We start from the raw sequence: 22,154 nt of genomic DNA on the forward strand, positions 1-22,154 counted from the left end.
AAATCTTATGCCGGGGAGAAAGCAAATGTTTCTCTGCAGAGTAAAGGTAGGAATAGAAAATGGCCAATGGAGTGGATTAAGGGGAATAAGGAGGAATTCCCTTCTTGCATAGTTCTACTCAGTTCTGCAGTTCCTTTCAATCCCTTGCTCTGGATGAGTGTATGTACTTCACTGATAGCAAACTGTATGAATTTGTCCTCTAGGTAAACACATTTCTGTTTTAAAGAGTGGTGAAATTGCTCCAAGATACAAGTAAATGACCAAACTTGCTATCAGCTGCTGGTGTAATTTTTGGCTTATTGATTTTGGCTGCGATCAGATACAGCACATTTAAAGCCAGACAAGGGAGGCAGTGGAAAACATCCTCCACTGGCATGGGCTGACTGAGTAACACAGCAGTTTTTCTACTGCAAATTCTGGTCTTCTAAATAGCAAGGATACAATGGACAACTTGAAAACAAGCAAGAATAAACCGACAGAAAAAGCTAAGGAGTTCTAGCTACAGATATTTGCTGTTAAGGCTCCTGAGATACAGTTCGACTGACCAGATTGTTGCTCTTCTGTTTGAACACACAGTAGAACTTTTTGAAAATCACTTGTACAGGCATGCTATTTCTCTTTGAGTAAAAACAAATTACCAGCTTTTATTTCATCTATCATGTGTGCAGGGCAGCAGCATTACCATACTAAGACTAAATAATTTTTCCTCTATTTCCTTAGCAGCGTTCGACATGGAAAACAACAACAACAAAAAAGATTTTCAAACAATTGAATAACCCTATTTCCTTATGAAAAATATATATATATATATATATATATATATATATATATAAATAAAATAAGGTTTGTAGCACACTTTAGTGCTTTAGGTCAAATGTGCTTAATGTAAGCATAAGTAAAATAATAGCTATTGTAATATTTATGTAAGAGACATTTTGCTGTGTGCTGTGTAGCAGAATTGTGGCTGTTTTATGGAGATTCCTAGATGCCAAGATTTAATAATCTTTTTGATTTGTCACTCTGATGGAATGAAAGAGCTCGAAATACAATTTTCTAATCGTTCTTAGGAAAATTAGAAATATATGGCAGATTAACAAACCAGCCATTCATCTGTTGGGTTAAACATACTAACAAGATCTTAACAAGCCGTGTCGTCTTTTAACACATGCAAAGGACCAAATTATCTGCTGAAAGACTGACATTATGTAAATGTAACATTTGCTGGACCTCTAAACCCTGTGATTAAATTACTGTCTAAATTATTCTGCAATATGAATGTCACCTACAAAAAGAAAAGCTGAAGAAGAAATGACTGTGACATCTTCTGCATTTGCAGTATTTCCAGAATGAATGTTTATAATGAACAGTTTGTATATATAACTCAAAATTTTAATGAAATAAGAAAGACAATGGAAGATCTGATTGGAGTGAAACTTTGCATAGGGGAAAATTTATCACAAGATTTCAGCTAGACTTCCTTAGCAGAAGTATGAGTTAAGAGGGGAATTTCGGCCTGTAATGAGGGCTTACCACGAGAGAGATGCACTCCTGCTTCCTTCTGTGAATGCACAGGGCAGTCAGTAGCAGGTAACCAGCTTTCACTTAAGATTTCATGAGAGACACATGGATAAAACAGCAAAAACACAAACAGAAGTGTGCTGAGACGCTGCAAGTAATTACGTCCCTGAAAAGCCACTTACAAACTGTGTTCTCAGCAAATAGAATCAGAGGCTTGAGTTGGAAGGGACCTCAAGGGTCTTCAAGCTTCAACCCCCCTCCACATGCAGGGCTACCAACCTCCCCATTTAATACCAGCCCAGGCTGCCCAGGGCCCCATCCAACCTGGCCTTGAACACCTCCAGGGATGGACGGGGCATCACAGCCTCTCTGGGCAGCTGTTCCAGCACCTCACTGCTCTCATATAGTGATCTAATAGTAATCTCGTGCAGAGCCAACCGGTCAGTTAACATGTGCTGTATCATGAACTCTTGTGAATTATCTTTTTCATTTTCTGAATGACTGAAATATGAATATCTGGAGGAACAAAAATCCTTCAAGAAATGGAGGGATAGAACGTTCTATTAATCGGCTGCTTAGTCAGCCTCCCCAACACCAAGAGGGACAAGGCAAGAGAGCAATTAATGGAGCCTTGTTGTACACCTGTGTAGTGAGTGAGTGACTTCTGTGATTACACAGCACCGGAGCCCACAGAGATGGAGAGCTGATGTTCCTGTTCCCTGAAAATCCATAAAAGATGGTTTGTCCCTCCCTTGGTGTCTCCTTGTCTCCTTGAAGCTGTGCTTGGAAAGCAGTGGTGTTGAGGTGCTTAGAGGAAAAATGTGGTGACCATCTTGTTGAGAAGCTGGAGATTTCTCTAAAAACTCAGCTTTAATTTTTTGTTGGACCTTTTATTCTGTGTAGGCATTTTTCTTCTTGCTTGCTCATCAGTGAATGCTTAAAGATAGGTGAAAGGAGAAAAATATGTCTTCATTTAGCTGAGGCAAGATGCTATATTACTGTTTTTAGAGTGGTTAATTTGAGCTCATGCAAAAGAAGACTGATAGAGAAATGAAGATTTAAAGAGTGGTGACAAGGGAGAAAAGGCAGGTATTTTTGGCAGATATTTTTATGTACTTTCAGATGTTCCAACCAAACCACACTTTCTTCACATGAAAGTCTCTTGATTTTTGAGATACCTTGTTTCATTTGTGCTCTTAGCTGCTAGGTACTAAGAATTTCATTCTGCCCAATAATACTTTGGAGTGTTTGTTCAGAAGTCTATATGAGAAGAGCATGCCCAGTGCTGGTTCTCAACAGATGGATTTTCAGGGTCCTTTTTGCATTAGTCTTGTGTACTGATCGGTTTTCCTTTAGGATTTGTTGTTACCCCAAGGGCTCGGATCCACAGCACCTCCCCAGTGCTACTGTGTAATCATGAAGACCAGTTCCAACCCCTGGGAACTCTCAATGGGACTTCCCAATTCTTTTTGTACGTTTTTGCTGTGATGACTAAAAAACAGACTGTGAGCTCTGTACCTGCAATGCATGTTATCTTAGACTGCTTGACAGCAGTATTTTGCTGACAACCGCATTCATTTGCTTGTGTGCCATTGCCTCTCGTATCATGAGGGTATCAATTCTATGTATATTACTCAAATTCTGAAGAAATCCAGATGTAATTTCCAGCTTAGTAGCATATTTCAATGAGCTGAGCCATTGTGGCACCATTTTCAGATGAAACAAATCTCTCCCAATCCTATGCTGTTCATGGAAACTTCCCTCATCTCCCTGTTCTCCCTCGTGATTTCATTCAGTGAGAAAGGGGATGAAGGGGACTCTCATTCAGGTAATCCTGCACTGAGCCTACCTGACTCAGCATACTGATGTTTGCCAGTTAAATTGGATATTACAGGGTTTTCTGCTAGAAAAATGCTTTTTGGTGGAAAGCCTGGAGATGAGCTGGTTTCCTTTGAAATCTTTCTGTTTGTTGTATGGGAAAGAAAGCAGAAATGTACAGGGGGAACAAGCTTCTCCCCAAAACTAGGAGAAGGCTGAGCAGGGGAATCTGATGAGGGAATCCGGCGAGGGAATCTGGCTTTCTTTGCCCCCAAACCCAGACTGCCTCCAAGATTTACTTCACTTTTGGTTGCAAAGGAAATATTTCTCCTGTTCCCCTCTGCCCTTTTGGTCAGTATCCCATAAATACACCAGCAAATAGTCCCTGCATTGCACTCTGTAATTAAAAATTAGAGAGAAAGAAACAGAAGCAGGAGAATAATTGGAATGTTCCCTGTTTTTCCAATTTATTCATATTCTGGAGAAATGGAGACGCACAGGAAAATAAATGAGTTTGAATGCTATGAGAGTGAGAGCTGGTCCTATATTTGATTCTTTCTGAAATGTATATTGCTCTTAGTTACACCATAATCCATGGTAATAGAAGAGATTGGTTACTTCTGGCACAAACTTCAGTAGTTTTTCAATATCTTGCTACTGAGCCTAAATTACTGTAGGTTTACAGTTGTGTAACTGTAAACTGAACTTAATCATTAATTTTTCAGCATTAAAAAGAAAAAGTAGGCTAAACTTCAGCTATAGATGAAGTATTTAAAATAATATCCCAAAGCCCTTCATAAATATGACATTGATTCATTGATATACAGACCATTAGCAGTTAGTCTCCTCTGTTCATATATCATTTCAATTATCTCTAGACTTCCCCAGGGTCTTTGACAAATGGGAGACAATTTGCATTTTGTACATTAATGACCTTGGTAGAATTTATAATTCTTTTTCCCCCCTTCTTATTGTTATACATTAGCATTTGAGAGGAAAACCCCACTAAACTTTGGATGGTCAGTTTGTAACTTGTAACCAGAAGTGGATGGCTGTGAGAAAGGGGAAAAGGAAGAGCTGTCAGTCATTCCCCCATACCAGCTGATTTGCACAGGAGGGACTTGCTGGTCTCTTACACTAGAGGAGAGAGAATTCCACATCTCTGCCCTTTGGAAGGGGCAATAATGAAGCTTCTAGTGGGCCAAGAAGGTGGTACAGTGTACAGAGAAAGTTGAATTGCCCACTAATTGTAAGTCAACTTGATGGATACTGCATCAGTTCTGACCTCAGAAGTCCCCATGGCCAGCTGTCAGGATTTGGGGGCAATGTGTTGCTTTTTTGAGACTCTTGTGTAGTAGATCCATCCCTTCTGATAAAAATGTGGTTGCTGCCATCCCAGGAATGTTCTCCAGCTGATAAAAATTCAGCATTACCATCAGTAACGGAGCGTGATACCTCAGATACCAGAGCCTTTGCCTTTAAACAGTCACTGCAGTCTCTCAGGCAACATTAGGTGGTGACTGTTGGCAACTGCTATGATGTTAGGAGCAACTTGTTTCCAGCTAGATCTTCAGAACCATCCAAAGCGCTACACTAAATGTGCTCTTCTTATATATCACACTTTCCTTCTGTGAGTCAGAACGATTTTTGGCTGTCTTTTCCATGCAAAAACAGTAATTAGGCTGGTTTGAATGTGAGGAATTTATTTTTTGATTGGAGCTGAAGGGTGAAGTTGCAAATGTGGGATGTGAAATATCAAATTCACTGATGCTCACACTTAGGAGGAACGGATGCATGCAGCAAGACAGGTCTTGGGTCTCAAGAGCCCACAGTGCAGTGTGAGGGAGGCTCAGGGCAGGCTGTTGTGCGTTGGTTTCTTCTGATGTGCATCATACTACTGTTATTCCACGTGCTGGAGAGCTATCAGCATTTGGCTTGAAGAGAGTGGGATAAATCAGAAGCTCTGAGTGGCCCGTAAGAATGAGTGAAAGATGAAGGTAAACATATTATAGATTTATTTCATCACCTTCTGAGAGCAGGACTAGGCCTCCAAATAATACATGGCTCTGGAATATGTCTCTGTTTGCCCAGGTTGCATGCTCTGCACACAGATGCTGTGTGGATGGCTTTATTTCTGCACAGCTTGCATGGCCATGCTTTGATTTTTCCACCCCGAGCAGTTGTTGTCCTTTGATGTCTGTTTTTAATTTGTTGAACATCTATAATAAATCTTAAGAATATTAAATATATTTCTAATAAATATTCTACTTAAGAGTATTAACTTTAATACTGTGACCTTACTGCTGCTGACAAAGTACAACTGGTTATCTTAAAACCAGTAACTTGATAGTTGTGTGCTGTTATTTAAGATTTTACAGCAGTAAACCCTTTTTAATAGTCAGGAATGTGAAAACAGGCCTAACATTTGCAGGGAGAAGGGTGAAGGAATGTATGTTTAAAAGTGTAAAAGGATCACATGTGAGAAGACCAATTGGATTTGTGAAGGCAGGAGTGTTTTGCACCATCTCACCAATGCTTTGCTGACAGCACAAATGTGAATTTCTTTGGTTATACCCCTGGAAAAAAACAGGGTAGTGGTTTGGACATGGCTTGTTTTCAGTCTTGCTTAACTCCATCCCCAGGCTCGGGTGTCCTGCTTGAATGCATCAGCAGGGATTCCTTTTCAGTACAGGGGTGCTCACCTCACTGCTGATTCTGGATATTTCTGGAACATTTAGCCCCCATTTAGAAACATTCGAGGCAGCTGTGGCTTTCCATCAAGGTGCTGCACAATGCTGCTCTTAGGAAACCTGCCCTGCAGGAGCACTGAGTAACAGCTAATGAGCACCCACTTGTGCCAAATAAGCTAAAGGAATTTGGAAGACAAATTAGGCAATGAGGTCTCTGGGAATAATGACTTCCCTGGGGTTTCTTTACAAATTAAACTGATGAAGATTTAATCATTTGTTTTTATTTCTGTGGATTCTTTTGCCCTTGACGTGCCAGATCCGTTACAAGAAGGCACTGTGAGTGAGCACAGCTAAGTGGCAACGACGTACGTCTGTGCAGACCAAATGAAGAGTTCTCATTTATGCTCGTTATTAAAGGGGTGACCTGGTTGTATGGTCGTGTTGCAGCCACCCAGGAGAGTAATTACAGAAAAGTTATTTTCCATAGTAGGAAAAAGTGAGATGGCTTTACAACCGTAGCTTGCAGAGGTTATTTAACAAGGTATCGAGTAATTCTACATGGAGAGATTTTGGGAGTCTTGTAATAATGAAAGACAAAAGACAAGAGGAAATATTCAGGAGGAAATAAGAAGAAAGAAATGTTTAATGCAGAAGCAGAGGCGTTGTCATTCATTGCTGCCTGATCTAATCCCTAGTGATGAGCAGAGCCTGTCCTACCAGTGATAGACATTGAATGGCAAGGACAACTATTAAGAAAAGAGAAGAAAAGAAAATAGAACTTTCCAGTTAAAACTCAATCATCATTGTAATTCTAAACCAGAAGCCTGGCATACACCTGTTCCACACTTCAGTTATCTGTATCTTCATACGCTATTCTGGCTGGCAGGAGCTTTTTTGTTTGGTGGAGGAAACAAATGGCCACAAGCATTTTCTGGAAAGGTCTCCGTGTGCCACCTTTTCCAGTACTGTGTCCCCTTTCCTACATGCATACAAGGTGAACTGAAGTTCCAAATTTGCAATTATTTTGCAGGACTGAAAAGAAGGAGTTGTGCATTTGCTTCTGTCAATCCATTCTTTTCCTGAGCACAGGAAAATAAGAGAGTCAAAGCTGGAATAAATACTTTGCTTTACATTTATAACGGTATTTTTCCTTGTTGCCTTTCCTGGAATGAGAAGAAAATAATCATGATTTGAAGTTCCATTATATTATTTGGAATTCCTTTTCCAAGGAGGCTGCTCTCAGAGGGCCCCACTTGCTGCTCCCATATCCTGTTGCCTTCAGCTTGCCCTGCTCTGTTGTCACCACCTCTGCTTGCTGCCACGTGTGGATGCTGAGGTAACAGCATTGCAGGCATCTAAACACCCAGTGTGTGCCACTGCTGATCTGGTTGGCTCTGACCCATTGTTACAGGCTTTACCTGGAATCCAGAGTACTTATTTCTTTCTGAAACTGCTGCACAGTGTTCTCTTTATCTCTGCTTTTGTTACTTCCGTGCTCAACTCGCAGTGCTCTACGCAGGAGGTGACATCTTAAATCTCTTGAAAATAGAGGTTGAGCAGAAGGTGCCTTCACATTCCTGTCATGCTTCTTTGATGTCAGTGCTGTTCACCTCTGAGATTGTGTTTGTTCCTGAAGATGTTGGTGTTAGCTAACCTGTAGCTACCCTTGGGTTATTTCCACATATATGTCAGTTGTCACACTCCTGCTATTGTGGCCTGAGAACCCCAATGGTTTTACATAGCCTTGACATAGCCTTTACATAGCCATTGTTTTGGGTTTTTTTTGTGTCAAACTAACTATTTCTTACCACTTGAGATTAATAAATGTAAATGCTAAGCTTTTAGCAATGACCTAGCTTATCTGCTTTTTCTATACAACTGCAGTCTGATGACCCATTTTATGGGTGATAATGGGAAGGAGGGCATAAGGCAGTAGTTCTGCATATAAATTTTCTTGAGATACAGAAGATGGAAGCTGGACAGCTCAATGGAAAAAAAAAAAAAAAAAAAAAAAAAAGAAAAAAAGAAAATACTGTGAACATCTCAGCCTTCATTTTTGATCAAAACCTGATTTTCTTACCCATGAAACAAGGGGTGGAAGGCTGCCAGATTGTCCCAGGGTCGAGTTGCTCTTCGTGAGCTCCCCAATAGGCTCCAGCACTTGGCTTGGCTGGAACCCAACACCTAACTGGTGCCTTCAATTCCTGCCAGAAATTGAGTCGGTCAGGCTCCCGAAGTCTCAATAATAATAACTGCTTTGGAAATGATCTTCACAGAATGTTTACCTGCCAGCAAGTTAGATAAGAGCTTATGTCGTGAAATCAAACCTCCAAAGTTCAGAGTCTTTTCTCCTGTTTGCATGCATATAGCCACCGCTTGTTGGTAATGGAAGTCAGATATAGCACAAAGAGAAGGCGTTTGTAACACAACTGTGTTTTCAGACAAAAGCAAAGGCTTTTAAGGATGTCACTGCAAAGCCTTGCGTTCTTTCTAAAAAGGCTCCATTTTGTGGCGTGTAAAGTCTGAGCAGAAAGAAATCCGTCTCAGAAGAGCTCTGCTGTAAGAAAAGATACATTACAGCAAATTAGGCTTTCTTTTATGTTTTGCTCATAACTGTCATAGCAGGGGAAGGCAAACTCTTGTCTAATTTGATAAAATATCTTTAATTGCAGCAGTGCTACTCGCGGTTTGGGCTGGGTGCTCTGTTTGTAATCATAGCTCTAGTTGTGCTCCACAATCATCTCCAATCACATCCAATTAGCAGTCGTTAGTCTGTTGTTGCTTAATTCAGGTGTTCTGAGATGTTCGGTTTCATTATTCATACCTCGTGTGCAAAATTGAAGTTAAAAATGAGTACTATTATGGGATTCCATTGTACCGATGGGCTTTTTTCCTTTCGTTGTAGTCATTCCTGTTGGTGTAGAAAACTTCATGTAGGTCCTTCAGTTAACTTTGAGGAAGTCGCTGCTCGTGCTAAAGGCAATTTCATGAAGTGGGATGAAAAAAAATCCAAGCAGTGTTTTTTTTTTTTTCACCCAATAGTTTGGTTTGGAAGTTATTGTTGCAAAATAGCATTGAAGCTTAGGAACATGAGAAGGAAAAAAGAGAGTGAAAGAGACCAGCCGTGTGTGTGGTTTTGGAGGATAAGCAGTAAGATTTGGAAGGACTATTAAATGCCAGGTTACAGGATTTAGTCCTGAGAGCAGGTGTTGGAGTGGGCCTTCTCCATCTCAGAGCACACGCTGAACATTTCCTGATCTTGCACCAGATTAACGGCAGGTTGAGCCCAGCACAGCAGCCCTGGCCAGTGCCTTGCTTTTTTAAAGCTGTTCTTTAACTTGCTATTTAAACTCTAAGGTTGGTGGGTTTTTTTCCCTTTTGCCAGTTTTTATTCTGATTTTAAAGGACTTATTGATGCATGCAAGGGCAGAGCACTGCTGCATTTTTTGGCTCTTTTCAATCATCAGCTATCATTTTAATAAGAAAAAATTAATACTGTTGATGTATGTCTAACAAGGAGTTTTATTTATTTATTTTTTTGTTTGGTTTCACATCAAGATTTCCTGAGATCAGGGTTTTTTTTAATGATGCAGTAACAAAGGCAAGCAAGCTCTTCAAGGATCCACCTCCCTGGGGAAGGGTGGGCCACGAGCACAGCAGATAAATTGGATGGTTGATGCTCTCTGTGTATAAGAATGTGACAAAGGGCTGGAGAGGAATGCATGCAGCAGTAATTTTTCTCTGAGAAAGGGAAAAAAAGATGTCTGTATAAAAGGAGGTGCTAACTGGTGGAAGCACAGGTTTGACAGCTGGGGGATAAGGTGGCAATGAGAGAAGCTCTCTGAGAGCTGGCTGGAGAAAAGTCTGTGCCAAACTCAGAGATGTTTGCTCTACTAGTCGGGAGCTTGTTAATAACAGCTCAGATTTACAGTACTTCATAACAGCACAAGAAGAACTATTCCTCCAGTTATTGACTTTGTGGAGAAAGGAAACCTAATAAAGCATAAGAGTGCTTAATCAATACACGTGTAGAACCGCGCCTGGCTATCAGAATGAGCAGCATTGTTTTCTATTCAGATGATAATCTATAGTTTGTGCTGGAAGTGATGGATGTAATTTATGTTTTCAAGACAATTACTGTCCAAAGCTGACTGTTATATAGATCTTGCATGAAATGAAGAAAAAGAGAGATGCAGGAGCTGGGCGTGAGCATTGTGCACTCTGTGTGTAACGATGCTGTGTTGCGTCTGTGTTCACATGAACTGTGCGATGTCACAGCACAGAGTGGCCTATAAAGTTCAAATCAACTTTCCCAGGCTTCAGGATTTATTCAGACATATGGTTTTGGTGGCAGACCATCTGGGCTGTAGTTTTAAAAGCAGTGTCTAAAGCCTTGTGGAGTTACGCATTCTCTGCATCTCTTAGCTCTTTCAAAACTGGAATCGAATTATTTAGATCTGTAAATGAAAAGTTGTCAAGTGTGCATTATAATTTGGAGGCACTCGCCTGTTGCACCTCCTTGTGAAACAAACAGCATGCATGCCAATGTACTTCTTTGTTCATGTACCAGGCACTTGTCTATCGTAAGATACTCAAATAGGTGCGTTTAAGTTGCACTAGATATACTTACACTCTCATTCAGTACATTGATTTTGTGCTGCAGTGCTTGCAGGGCTTTCCCTGCCTGGTGCAGACCTTGAGCAAGCCTCCATCCCTGCAGGCAGGGCAGGCTTTGTACCTCGTTGCTGTGGAAGATGCTGAACTCTGTGCTGTTGCAGCTCAGCAGCCCATACACAGTAGAGGTGTGCAGGGCACAGTTAGTAATACTGCAGATCACCTCTGTTAGGTCTAAATTTGGAATTACTGATGATAAACTTCTTGTCCAATGCCTGCATTTATATAAAATTTGTATTTATTTGTGGGAAATCTTGAGTCATCTCAACTTACCTAAAACCTTGGTGAAAGTTCGTTTTCTCTGGAGCTGGGCATGTTTCAGGTTTGCTCTGCTTTGGGGTACTGTGGGACAGTGGCATCCAGCAGGAAAGCAGATGGCTATTGGGATCAGCCCTTCTCTGTTCAGCACATGGCTCTTACGTATATTTATTTGAGCAAAAGTGATCCGTTTCAAGACAAACAGACATGCTCCTCGACTGTGAAGATATCAAATATTTGAGATTTTTGAACAAATAAATCCATTTATATGTAGGGCAGTTCTGTAATGCCTCACATTGGGAGTATGGGACAAAGGGATATGCCTACAATCTCCATCCATGAATGCTGCTGATTTAAAATGCAACATCATTTTTTTCTCCACGTGTGGCAGATGTCACGTGCAAGTTAATATTAAGATCATCCAGATGTTTGCTCTTTTTAATTTCTTTTTTCTATAAGACTTCCCACTGCAGGATTGAAAGCTCACATGGAGCACATCCCATGGATAACGTTTTTGTGTTGCAACATTGGATCTATAAATAAATGTGAAAAATAGCAGTAGAAAGCATCACATTTATTTTTCTGAGGTGCCTACAGCATGTCATTACAGATGGATTGATAGTCCTGATAACATTGAACTTTCGTCAGCCCCAGCCTTGGCAGACTTGTTACATGTCAGAAATTTCCTGTCGTTTTTCTTGCTATCCAAAAGGCAAACATATTTGCAACCTTGAATGACATTGAACATGGAAAGCAGACAGAAATTTATCATTTGACAGAATTGTTGTCGTCTTTTCCTTTTTTCTTTCCCTCTTTTTTTTTTTTTAACTGACAATTCTGTAATCATATAATATAAAAAGCAGTAGATACTTGGTGTATAAAGCAGTGAAGAAAACAAATATTGGGGCAGAGAGAAGGAAATAAGGGACACAGGATGAGAAAGAGATGGAAGAAGAGGAGTTTGTTAGTTAGGACAGCAAGTGCTGCTACTGGGGCAAAATGTCCAGATGGGTCACAGGTTTTAATGCTTAATAAGAAGATTCCTGATTGAGAACGAAAATGTGTGGCAATCAGGAGGAAAAACATTTTGTACATTAATGTGCAACAGCACCATACACTTCCATGTAAGTTATTATTGTGAAATCAAGGGGATAATGATTACTCATCTGGAAAGGTTTACTTTCAGTGCTTTGGATGAAAATATTGGTATTTTCCCAGTTGTATATTGGTGCTAATCAGTTGGGTTGTGTTTGGTAGACCACACGATGTAATGTTTATGTCAATATTTTATGCTAGGAGATCATGTGGTACTGTGGATGCTGAACTAGAAAACATGAGTTCCTTGCATAATTTTGTTTGCAAAAGAAAGAATAAGAGATTTTACTAGTTTTCAGCACTATTAGTGCTTAAGATGTGGAGTGGGGTTACTGTGCAGCTTATCACTGTTTATTACCACGAGGCGTATTGAGATGTGTGTTATTCAGAAGGAGAAAATCACTTAGAACACGTCCGCTTTGCCAGCCCTCTGCGCGATGCTCGGCGCTGCCGTGCCTTCTTCCTGTGCTTTGAGGAACAGGACTGAGATCTGTCACTTGTCATATGTTCTCCCAGCTTCTTGCTGAGAAGCAAACAGACGAATGTCTTATTTTGGTACGGTTTGTTTTTTGTGTTTCGGGGTGTGGAGTGTTTTTCTTCAGAAAATTTTCTCTCTAAATCACCAAATTGAGAGCATCTTTGCTGGCTTTGTGTGAGATAAGCTTTGGGTTGTTGTGTAGCTCTGACATAACTGAATATTTTTTAATGTAGCCTGCCAGTGTCACTGGGGATGAAGAAAGTTTTACTGCATCGCACTGAATTTAGAGCTGTAGAGTAATGAGGTCTTTGAGCTTATGCTGGTCCCAATCCACATTGTCAAATGTTGATGTTTCTTTGTATGTTTGTTTGTTTGGTTTTGAATAATCTGAAGCATTCCTTAAAATTTCTTTTAACTCTTTGATTTTTAACCAAAATCTTAAGCCAATTAGTAAAATTGATCTCAAGCTCTTCAAAGAACAAGCCTTGGTAAACCTTAGTCATTAGCAGCTAAGGACTGCTGTTGAAAGCAGTTGTTGACTGCTGTTTCTCTAGGGTACATATAGGAAATTCATTCTTTCTTGATTTATTTTTTTAACGTAACTTTGTTTTTCTTTTGGACAAAATCCAGTTAGATTTAAAAATTAAAACAAAGAAAAAAAGGGAGAAAAAAAATCCACATTTCCCTATTGGTGTTGCAGAGGGTCTCTCAATGATGTAATTGCTTCCATTTGTACAGTCAAAATATTGCTTACCTTCTGTTGCTTAATCATCCTCCTCCCAGTTCTTTTGTTCTCTAACCTGAATGCTGGTTGACTTTGCAACTTGCACTCAAGCAAAGGAGGAAAGTTTCTCCCATTGCGGGTTGAATTGTGGGGCACAGTATCACAGATGGGAGTAGAGATGACCAGAAGGGTCCTTATTTATTTCTCAGTAACTTTCTCATTCTGTAGAACCAAAATCATATGCAGTTGTTCTTAAATAAGCATATAGAATCTGATCACAGCCCCTTTTACTGACCACCTGATCTTTTTACTGACAGATGTAAACGAGTGCAGCACTGAGAACGGAGGCTGTCAGGACCAATGCTGTAACACCATTGGCAGCTACCACTGCAAATGTCCAGCTGGCCAGAAACTGGGGGAAGATGGGAAATCATGTGGAGGTAATGTGCTGTCCTGTGCCTTACAGCTAGTGAGGAATCACAGAAGGTATTGGAAAAGAAATAGAAGTGCTAGCTTTTATCTGGAGCCAGCTCAAGAGTGTGCATTCAGAGCTGTTAAGAATACCGATCGTCTCGTGTCTGGATTATAAGGATATAACTCTAAGAACACTTCAAAGGGTTGTGTTTTTTTTCTTTTGAAAAATGGTTATCGCTTAACCTGGATTGGTTGTGCCATGTTCTGATTATGGAATTTCCATCATCAGTTTTAAAAACCTGAAGAAAGTGTGTATGTTTTATAGCATTTTGTGTCTCTAAAACAAAATGGGTCTTATCAGAAAATACATATACATTTTTGCATTTCAATCACAATTCCACAGCTAGAGATTAACAGAATAAAAAAGGATTTAAAATCACATGCTACATAAACCCATTTGTCTTCTTCCTAAGGAAAATAGGAACCCAGTTTCTGCATTATGGGGTAACATTTGTTCTTATTCAAAGGTTTGACTTTCTGTAAAACTGAAACATCACGTAAGCTTATGTTAGAATGCTTAAGGATTCACTAAAGTCATATTGGTAAACATGGAGTGGATGTAAAAAAAAGCCCATTGGATCTGTTAATCTGCAGTCAATCTGCAGTCATTTTATATTTATCTACAATCATTATATATCTATGTAATAATAATTTTCTGATTTTTCTCGAGAGGAGAGATGTTAGGTACGTTTTTGTGAGCCGTGTTATCTCTTTACAAGAAGCCTCTGACTTTTCCTGTTGCACATCTCGCAAATTCCTTTCCTCCATGATTTCGTTTTACTATTGCCCTTTAACATGTTCCTTAGGACTTGTTGCAAAGCAATGTATTTCTTACCTGTGGTCACACTCCTTATTTTAATTTTATGATTATCCATCTCCACTCCTTTTCTTTCCTCAAGAAGTTTTGTAGAAATATCTTGCAAGGTAAGCTATCATTCAATATTGAGCTTGACAATGTATTTTATTTATTTGTTTTTATTATTTATACATTATTTCGTTATCATAGTTTTTCACTATGGTCCTTGGTGCTTTCTTTTTGGTCTTTTGAGTGCTGAAGCTAGAAATAGTACGCATGATTCCCAGATCCCTGCTACTTCAGCTCAGTCTTCCCTTGCCCTCTTGGTGGCCAATTGGTGATGCTCCTGTGAGCCAGTGTATGGCTCTGTTCGTTGATGAATACTGACTGCAGATCTGCTTAAAAGTTTACCAAAACTTGTAATTTTCAAAAGCAAGGGTCCTGTTCATTGTAATCCTAGTTGTTCAGCGTGTGAGAGTACTGCTTCAGTTAACATGGGTTTGTATCAGTTAGATTAGTGTTCCTCTGTACGAATCTGCTATTCTTAAGATAGTCTTCAAATTCTGTTATTTTGGCATTCTGTAAAAACTCAGAGCTAGAAATACTTGATTCATGTGTTACATAGGAATGGGAGAAGAAAGTACTGTTAGCCATTTTGAAGCCTCTGTTTGAAACCTTCTAACAAAAATGGAAACGTGCAATGAGCTGAAGCCGCTCAAGTCATAGATCAAGGGGAATGCAGCAGTGATGATAATTGCACCTGAACTTTTGTGGTGCAGGTAACAACAAGGAGCATATGGCTGTACTTGCAGCAAGGCACTTTCAGCAAACTCGTAGCCATCAGATTTAGCAATGTAAGTGACTCAGAGGTTGAGGGAAACACGAGCTCCCAAAAATACTGTGCATGTTGCTGGAAGGTGCTGATCTCTCAGGACTTGGTGCTTTATTGATGCAATGGTTCTACAGTCCTCAAAGGGCTCTTTTTGCAGATGAGGGCAAAGCAGTTTCTCAGGTTGGTTTTGGGGGGGAAGAAGGCTGATAGTCATTCTGGATAGTTACATTCTTTTTTATAGCTTTGCTGTGCTTTATGTCAGCTCTTAGTCTAAACTGTAGCATTAAATGGCTGCGCTCTATTGTTCTGCTCCCATTATCTGTCTCGTGGTTGGTTTTATTTCACTGGTAACTGAAATGATCAATTGCTGTAGAGTGTGGGTTTTTTGTCAGCCGGAGTACAAACAAGGCATACTGTTACAAAAGCTCATGGAAGAAGTGTAGGTTTTATTCAGTAGGTCATTATTAGTGCAAAGATTGATCTTGTTTTTCAGAAACAAAATAGAGCATCCATCTGACAGAAAGAAAAGATGTCAGGAAATTACTACCAGAAAAAAAAAAAAAAAAAAAAAAAAAAAAAAGAAATGTTGTTAGCTATTTGTAGCTGTTTAACATTGAGGAGGAGAATGGTGAATAAAAACTCACTAATCTGGCAACATAATGAATTGTATTACTGATTAGTCAATAATAGCTGCTTTTTGTGAGCTGTGTTAGGAAACTCAAGAGCCGAATCTGACAGTGGGCAGTTAATAGGAGTTGAGACGCTCAGCATCTCTACCTTCCTTGCCATCAAAGGTGTCCACAGGACACAAGGCTACATGAATATCAACAAGACAACGGTACAAACAAGCATCATCCTTAAATAAAAAATAAAAAAAAAAAAAGCTTGTTGCAGTTAGGATTGAGCAAACCTAGCCTTGGGGTGGTTCTTTCTATAAAAGCTGTATGGGAAAGGGTCCCACAACCCAGGGTACCCCATGCTGTGCCCCTTGCAAAACTTGTAAGGAATGTTTCTTACTGGTTGTGGTCTCTTATGGAATGATATGTGATTCATATACGGTATGTAACATCTTATTTCAGTGAGGGCTACTGGCATTAATAGGCAGTTACAGTAAGATGAAGGCATGTGCATCTATATGGAAATGCCAACCAAAGTGGTGAGCTGATTAGCCTTTCAAGACTAATTAACTACATGTTGTAATGCACCTTTAATCTCCAGTCTTTATGGACAGAACTTAAGTTTTCTTATTTGACAGAGAAATATTTTTTGGCAGATAGTCACATAGGCATTACGGATTTTGACATAAAGCTCATGCTTGCCTCTCACTCTTCACACAGCCTGTTGAAATTAATGATGAAAGAGGATTTGGATTTAAATCTCTGCATCTTACAATAAATTAATATTTGACATTTATTAGTACATGGCTGAAGACCTTATTCTGTGTCCAATGCATCTGTAGCAGCATTCAATATTTCTGGGGGCAGCCTGGCTGATGTCAGTGAGGGAATTTGCTCAGAAAGTTGTAGCTTGGTCTGAGTATGGGAGGAAAAACACATATTTGTATGCAGAAATTGGCTCCATCTTTGTGCAATAGCTCCTCATTTCTTGGGCAGAAGTAACCTTGATTCCTACATGGTATTCTGTGATACATATAGTATTCTCTATCTGTATTGTATATCAACCTGAAACAATTTTACTCAAGCATCACAAAAAAAAGCAAAAATGTTATTTTCTAAACGTTAATACCATTTTTAAGCTCACCTATCAGCACAAGCTCAGATCTGTAAAGCGTGCTGAGGCTGGAGCTACAAATGCATCTTTTCACACATGAGTAAGCTACAGAAGTCAAACGAAAAATGTTGTGACCTTATGTTAACCTTCTTTGGTAAAATGTCATTTCTTATTTATATTATTGTGTTCTCATCTGTCAAGGCAGATGAACGAAGTCCTATGATTAGCTGTTGATGAAAAGAAGCTTTTATTTTACTGATCAGAACAGTATTGCAATCAGTGCAGCCCAGTCCCTGGGCATCCCTGGGGGCTGAGCCCAGCTCCAGAGCCTGAGCAGATCCCTGACCTTTGCAGGAGAGGCTCAAGGAATGGCCACCTTCAGAGGATGTGTGTGACTTTGCAGTGCCACTGCTGTTTATCCAAGTAATGTAATAGTTGTTGGTGTCAATCATTTATCTTGATTTCTTGTCTGATGGGAGCTCTCTAAACACTGCTTCCACAGGGAAGTTATTAGCTTGACTAAAAGGAATGGTGAAGGATTTGTTAAAGAAAGTGTTTATTAGGGCGACCTCAGAATTTATTTAATCTGTAAAGCTTGAGATTTTGGTCAGAACTTATTCTAATCAAATACTGTGTTTTTGCCAAAGAGAATAAGCACACTAATTCTGTATTTGGACTGGTTTCCCTGCCATCAAATCAATGCATCGCGCTTCTGCTGTGTCCTGTGAAGAAACTGAAGGACATAACACTGTGCACCTGCAGAGCAATGCTAAGTAGTTGTTTTTCCTTTTTATTCTTAATTATTTACTTATTTTAACTGAGGAAGAGGATGCAGTCTGTGGGAGGGATCCAGTGTCTTATTTCAGAAAGTTTGTGGTTTCATACTGCCGTGATGTGCAATGGCACAAAGGAGAACGTGGAAAAGAAATGATAATTTACAAGAAGAAATATAAATCAGACTTGATTGTACATGCAACAAGTACCACTCAGCTTGAACCCAAATCTTAGAGTAACCCAGTGAAGGCACTCCTTGATGTGCTTAAAGCCACCCATCCCTCTTTATCTATCTCTACTTCAAGATTCTGTCCTGAGATATGGAAATAAAGCAAAGTCGTAGCAATTGCCCCACGGTTATCTAATTATGTGTGACTTACAGACTATGCCCACTTAATGTCCAATTCCAAAGTAATTCTTTTGGAAATTGACGCTTCTCTTTTTGTTTTACCTCTGGTTCTTTTGGAGGAATGAATGCTGGAGGTCATTCTACCGTCCTTTCCTGTGCACTCCCGTGCTGCATTAGGAGCCAGCCAGGATCGATAGATGCTGGGAGCTGTTGCACTCTCCTAGGCAAATAGTGTCATCTTTCTGCATTTGTCTCTCTGTGACAGTATTACAGCCAAAAATATACTCAGAAATAAGTAGGAAAAATTACAATGGATTCGTAGTAAAGGTAGCATTAATTGTAGGTTATTGGACTTTTAAAGTGAATTACCTGAATCCTGATTAATGGCGAGCCCAAGGCAGGCAGAAACCTGAGCTGAATTTTGGGTTGCTAATTGAAGGCTGACAGCACGCAGTGAGTGCTGCAGGTTGGTTTGGTCACTGCCCTCTCATTCTGTGTGCCCCTCCAAACCTAATCCACTCAATTACTCACACAAACCTTTTCCATCTTATTAAAATGTATCATATACTAAACTTAGCAAAATCACCCTCATTTCAGCTCTGACCTGCTTCTCTTCTACCGGGGAGGGTGGGGGATGAACACAGCGCTCGAATTGAGCAGGGCAGACAGGACCAGAGACTTCCAGCCTATATCTTGAGTAACAGTGTGGCACTTTTAGCCAGGAAGAGAACCTGATACTCTGATAATCGATTCGTTTTAGAATTTCAATTGCATTGCATTACACTTTTCCTGATTCATGTTTGGCCATTGCAAAAATCTCCCCTTTCTAATTTGTGGGACAGAGAAGGCTGAGTGAAATCACGGATCCCTCGAGGTAGATGAGCTATCAGCTATAAATGCATCCATTGAAGAGTGCACTTGTTTACCCCAGGTATGTGTGCTTAGTGGAGCCAAGGACACACGCTGGAAGATTTTGGTCACTTTTTAAACAGGAGTTTCACACTAACCAGTTGGGTGCAAGCAGGTAGAGTCAAGAGCAACGCCTTACCAAGGGGCTCCAAAACAACAGCTTCAGTACAGGAGTCCTACACAGCTCCCTGGGCAGGCTGGATCCCAGGTCCTATTCTCTTCTTTTCCATGGAAGACTTTTTTTCTTTTTTTCTTTCCTGACTGTTTCTGTTTAATTCAATTGCAGCATTTCAATAAGCCATTTGCATGAAGTAAATGCAACAAGCAGTTTAATTTTAAAATTATGTAAGGATGGCTCTGAGTCTTGTGTAGTTCTACATATATACATACGCATATATGCATTATATATTGATATGTAATATGTTTCCTACGGCACATCTTCTGCTATGTTCCAAAACAGCATGATTTTTAAACAGCATGGTATTATTCATAAAGCACAGAAAACTGGCACCTTGTTCTGCGTGTCAGCTATCAGATGAATTATTGATCACTGTTCTGACACAGACTGAAAGAGAAAAATTGTTTCTCAGTGGCACAGGCCTCCCAGGTAACAGCAAGCTCAGAGTCCCAGCTCTGCTGCTCAGGTCCGTATGGCACATGAAAGCTCACCGTGTCTCATAGCTGGCTGTGGGCTCTATCAGCAGGGTGGAAGTACTGTCTGGAACCATAACTTGCTACTATCTTTGGAAAGAAGTGGTTGTGTAAAGTGCTGGGAGGATGGCAGTCGTTGCCTTCGTGGTTTTTCTGTATGCAGTGCTGCTCATTTGTGCAGAATGCTGGGGGTGGTCAAACATGCTGCTGTGATAACTTCTCTTTGTGCCAACTGATGTACAAAGCTTTACTGGTCCTCTTTAGGCAGTGAAAAGATTGGAGGTTGGGAAACACTGTAGTATTTACTACACGAGTCAGGGATTTCATCTGTTTTAATTAGTGGATGCAAAGAGCTTTGAATAGTTAGACAAAAAGCACAGTACATGACAGCCCTATTATTGTCCAGACAAAATAAAGTAGTTAGAAATAATATGACAAAAATGATAGACTGCAGTACAAATATATTTTGAGGCTTTTCTAGGGCTCTGATTAGTTTATATTAGCTAGTTTTTGGTATTTGTGACTACCTCTGAAAGGCAGGTTACGGAGCATGTTAACGTTCCACTGGGCTGATTGACAATAATTAGTTTATTTTAAAGGAAAGGAAAGAAACACGGTATTGTTGCAGCTGACTAATGTGAATTAAAAGCGAGGTAATCTGTTCTGCAATTACGGAGATACAATGATTGCTGCTGTCAGAGAAGAAAATACACTCATACTTTCAAGAACCATTGTGTAGGAAGAGTTTTGCAAGCCTGAAATTGAAGCCCTGTTCATGGTCTCCAAAATTACAGTTAGTAATTTTATGCTGAACTAAGAGTTTTGAATACTTAAATTATAGCTTGTTTGTAGCAAGGTATTTACCAGCAAATATAAGCATCTTATAAACAGCACATGAGTCATCTTGGTGTTGGTTTTGAGCACATCGAAAATGTAAATTGCTCCGGAATTACTCTTGCGGAGAGAGGCAAGGCTTGGAAACCTTCAATTCGTGTTTTAAATGGAAATTATAAAAGGAAAAATGTGCACATTTGCCTTTCAGTGGAGAGCATTGTGCAGGGTAACTATTGCATTCTCTATAGCTTTGCCTACAGGCTTTGTAAACAGCGATGAGCAGCAGATACAGAGATGTGCAAAAGTACGGCTCCCCAGCGCTGTTTATATTCCTCTTTAGAAGCATTTAATGCCATCTTTAATGGGGACAATAACAGAAATCCCACTTTTTATTGAAATGCGCCTGGATTTTATGAGCTATCTGATATGTCCCAGGAAAAAAAAAAAAAAAAAACAACACGGAACTTTAAAACAATTTGTGATAGAATCTAAAGCGGAAGTCTGTCAGCCTCTCTGTTCAAAGCACTGGCCTGGAGGAAGCGATCCAGACGTGACTGTCAGCAAGATAGCAACTGCTGGGAAGGCTGCAGTTCCTTATTAAAAGATCAGTAGTGTGATCAGCATCGCATTGGATTACTTAAACTTCAATTACATGAGTACCTGAGGGTTTTATCTGGGATTTATTAGAAGACTGACTTGAAATATACCTGCTGGTGGTGCATACCAGATCTTTGGAAGACCCACCTGAACACCTTGTTAACTGTTCCTATCCCAAAAGGGATGCGGTGTCAGTGGAGGAGTGTTTTGGGATGTTTGATGCCTCTTCACCTGTTCTTATGGAGGAATCTCTGCAGTCACGGCTAACATATGTCATATAGTGTCAGGAAGAAAATCTCTGTAATATACTGTCTTTTCCTTGTTGACAATTTATGTTTTAGAAGTTCAGTCTGGTGTTACGATAGCTCTAGTGGGAGCATTTTGAGGAGGCATCAAATGAATGAATGGCTGTAGAGCAATTTCAGTGAGCTGGATTTTCAGTAATAGTGTGGGAAGTACTGTGGTCTCACCTGGGGGATGAGATATGCTCAGCTCAATATTGTGTTATTTCTTTCCCTATCTTCAAATACTGACAGCACTGCAAGCATTTCACGTGTTGAACAAAACAGATCTGACTGGCAACTTCTCCACCCTAACCAATTATCACCAGGACTGACTTCTGTTCCATTCAGTTAGCAAGATGAGACTATCCAGGTGATGGCAGAAAGCTGCATCCCAACCCATGCACGACGTTTGTCTCAAATAAGCATTTATGTTTCAGATGAGCAGAGTGCATGCACAGTAAGCAGGAAATATCAGATTATGAAGGTATTTGCAGCATTATCCTTTTTCTTGCATATTTTACCTACTGTGGAAAAGACGTCTCTGTGCCCAACCGCAGTGAAAATGCTCATTGGGCACAGCAAGTGTGCATTAATGCTGCTACGAACAACAACAAAAAAGAGGTGTTCTCATAACAGTCCTTTCTCCCTTTTTATTCCGTGACTGTTGT

The 22,154-nt window shown here is 40.0% G+C and overlaps 1 protein-coding gene across 1 annotated transcript in view; it reads left to right on the forward strand.

Annotated features, from left to right (window-relative positions):
* LOC122161423 (multiple epidermal growth factor-like domains protein 6) overlaps window positions 1-22,154 on the forward strand; it is a 96,858-nt gene that overhangs the window by 32,617 nt on the left and 42,087 nt on the right. The window contains exon 2 of the mRNA XM_042820862.1: window positions 13,573-13,695. The gene's annotated coding sequence lies outside the window, so the exon portion shown is untranslated. The remainder of the gene's footprint in view (window positions 1-13,572; window positions 13,696-22,154) is intronic.

Source organism: Centrocercus urophasianus, unplaced genomic scaffold (assembly GCF_019232065.1).
Source record: "Centrocercus urophasianus isolate 14NV4802_14NV808 unplaced genomic scaffold, USGS_Curo_1.0 seq_19, whole genome shotgun sequence".
Taxonomy (NCBI): Eukaryota; Metazoa; Chordata; class Aves; order Galliformes; family Phasianidae; genus Centrocercus; species Centrocercus urophasianus.